The sequence below is a fragment of the Symphalangus syndactylus genome, chromosome 4 (assembly GCF_028878055.3).
Source record: "Symphalangus syndactylus isolate Jambi chromosome 4, NHGRI_mSymSyn1-v2.1_pri, whole genome shotgun sequence".
In the NCBI taxonomy this organism is placed as follows: Eukaryota; Metazoa; Chordata; class Mammalia; order Primates; family Hylobatidae; genus Symphalangus; species Symphalangus syndactylus.
The window spans coordinates 126073697-126077065 of NC_072426.2; positions in this window are offsets into that span (position 1 = coordinate 126073697).

A 3369-nucleotide genomic window follows, 5' to 3' on the forward strand; every position below is an offset into this window, starting at 1 on the left:
ATGTAAACATGTATATTGAGTCAATTCTCTATTAGAAACACTTAAATAGTTTCAATCTTTTATTTTTGTTTTATGCTATTATAGTACTGCAATCTTTTTTCTGAGGTTCTGCAATACAAAAAGCTCTGAAAACTTTTTTGTAACCCATTTTGTGGTAAAAGCTGAATGGACGTGAACTTACTTAGCAATACAACCTACAAAGTTATTAAGCTATTTATGATCTTCACCTATCTGACTTCACATGAATATATGTTTCACTGCAGAATTATTTCATTGTAGGGTGTTGTTCCAGTACCCACTGGGGGAGTTATACAATATACAGCATATGCAATATTATCTTTTTTAAATATGAGAAGTTCTGAATTCTGAGACACATTTGCCCCAGGGTTTTGAATATGGGACTTTGGAACTGTAGGCATTGCAACAAATATCCTTAACATTTTTGTTTTGTCAGGATAAATGTATATCGTGTATACATATCAAGTCAAATTATCTGGGTTTGAATCCTTGTTCTGTCATTTGTTAGCTATAGCTATACTTAAATTTTTTCGTCAGTAAAATGGGGATAAGATTTCGAATTATTCTAGGGATTAAATGAGGTAACATATGCAAAACACTTAAAATGTCTGGCAATTAGTAAGCATTTAATACATGTCAGCTATAATTATGATAACATAAGAGTGTACCAATTTATAACCAATTTATCTTTCTAACAACAGTGCATCCATTTCCCTATGCTTTTATCTATATTTGGTATTATCATTTTTGTCTAATGTGACAGGCCAAAAAACAAAGAGAGAGAGAGAGAGAGAGATCCCATTGTTTTGCTTACATTTCTTTGATTTCCAGCGATGTTGAAAATATTTTCCTACTTTCATGAACCATTAGTATTTTTATACTCTTTTTCTTGACTGTCACAATTTTATAAAGATCTTCCCTATTACAATATTTACATTTCCTATTACAATTCCTTATTACAATATTTACATTTATCTGTATTTTTTCTTAGTATTTGCAAGCCTGTTTGTTACTGTCTTTCCTTCCTTCCTTTCTTCCTTTTCAGAGTTTAATCCTTTTAGGATTAATTTTGGTATACGACTTTAAAAATATCCTATAGAGTTAGCCAGTTGCCCCAGTACCAGTTAAATACCAGTTACTGAATAATTCATCTTATCACCACTGATTAAAAACTCCATTTTTATCACATACTAAATTAGTGGTCTTCTTCTAGATATTATATATCCTTTGATTGATCTATTATTTCTTTTCTTATTTATTTAAGACCGAGTTTCGCTCTGTCACCCAGGCTGGAGTGCAGTGGTGCAATCTCAGCTCACTGCAACCTCTGCCTCCTGGATTCAAGTGATTCTCGTGCCTCAGACACTGAGTAGCTGGTATTACAGGCATGCACCACCACACCCGGCTAATTTTTGTATTTTTAAATTTTGTATTTTGTAATTTTTGTATTTGTAGTAGAGCCCCATGTTGGCCGGGCTGGTTTTGAACTCCTGACCTCAAGTGATCTGCCTGCCTTGGCCTCCCTAAGTCCTGGGATTACAGGCATGAGCCACTGCACCCAGTCTGATCTATTAATATTATTTCTCTTGCCCACACCATATTGTTTTGACTTCTGGCATGTCAAATACTCCATTATTTTGATTTTTCAAAATTTTCTTAGGTATGGATACACATTTATTCTCCCTAATAAAAATCAGAATGCTTTGGCAAAGTTTTCAACAAAACTGCCTTGGGATTTTGATTGGAATTAACTTGAGGGAAACTAGCATATTCCATATTGAGTCTTCTCATTTATTCAAGAACATAAAATGTCTTCATTTCTTCATAAACTTTATGTATGTTTCATAAACTTTAAAGTCCTTTTTAATAGCTACAGCTGATTAACAAGTTCTGAAATAAGCAAGCCCTTTTAATTTTTAGCAAATGGAAAACTAAATTGATTAACATGTGAATACCTTTATTTGTACTAGGTAGTTGAGAGGGACTGAACGTTTGTGTCCGAACCCCGACCCTCGGCAAAATTAATATGTTCAAGCCCTCACCCACAATGTGATACTTGGAGATGGGGGGAGGTAATTAGGGTTAGTTGGGATCTTCAGTTAGTGCCTTTATGAGAGACACCAGAGAGCTTGCTCTCTCTCCATGTTCACATGAAGAAGAGGTCATGTGAGCACAGAGTAAGAAGGTGGCAGTCTGCAACCCAAGAGGAGAGCCTTCATTAGAAATCAACCATGCCGATGCCCAGATCTTGGACTTCTAGCCTCCAGAACTGTGAGAAATAAATTTCTGTTGTTTAAGCCACCCTGTCTATGATACTGCAATATGGCAGTCCAAGCAGACAAATACAGTAATATGTTTCTTACTTAGTGTGTCCCCAGACTCTGGGTTACTCCAGGCTTCACAAGTTAATTATAGCCCAAGGAAATAGGACAACTGAAACAGCAAATATGGCAATAGAAAGGGCTACTTTGTCTGTAAAGTACATTTTATTGTATTGTTTTGCATAAGGATTGATTCAGAAAAAATAAAGGATTCTAAGTCACCTTTTTCCCTCATTCAAAATGAAAACCTCTCTATTTTTATTTATTTATTTTTTGAGACAAGGTATCTATCACCCATGCTGCAGTACAGTGGCATGATTTTAGCTCACTGCAGCCTTGAGCTCCTGGTCTCAAGTGATTCTCCTGCCTTACCCTCTTGAGTAGCTGGGACTACCAGCTCCTGCCACCATGCCCAGCTAATTTTTATTTTTAAATTTTGTGTAGAGATGGAGTCTTGCTCTGTTGGCCAGGCTGGTCTTAGACTCCTGGCATCAAGCAATCCTCCTGCCTTGGCCTGAAAATAGTTTCTGGGCTCCATATTTCTAGAAATGCTGGTTTCCCTATTTTATTGCATAGAAGAATGCCAATGAGAAAACTGTTACTGATGTTTAGTGACCACATGTTACCATTTGGGCATATTTGGAAGTGGTAACATGGAAGTACAATGTAGTCATTCCTTATAGTTGTGGAACACTTTACTAAAGACATTTATATTTTTATACGCAAAATTTTCTTTCAGTCTCATTCTATGAATGGAGTAAACTCAGATTCAGAGAAATATATGTCTATCACAAGGTAGCACAGAACTAGAGTTTGATTTGACTTATTCCACTGAATGAAACTTTTTCTGAGAATTTATTGTATGCACCTAGGTCTTTCTGTGCTGTGGTGGTAGGATTTTCTCTTAGCTTCCTGACAGACTCAAGCCATACTGTACTTACTTAGCTCAGGTAGCTCCTGGTGCCCTAAGGATCTAGCCTACCACTGGACTCTGAACCCACAGCCAGATGTGTGGTGCTGCCTCTCCTAA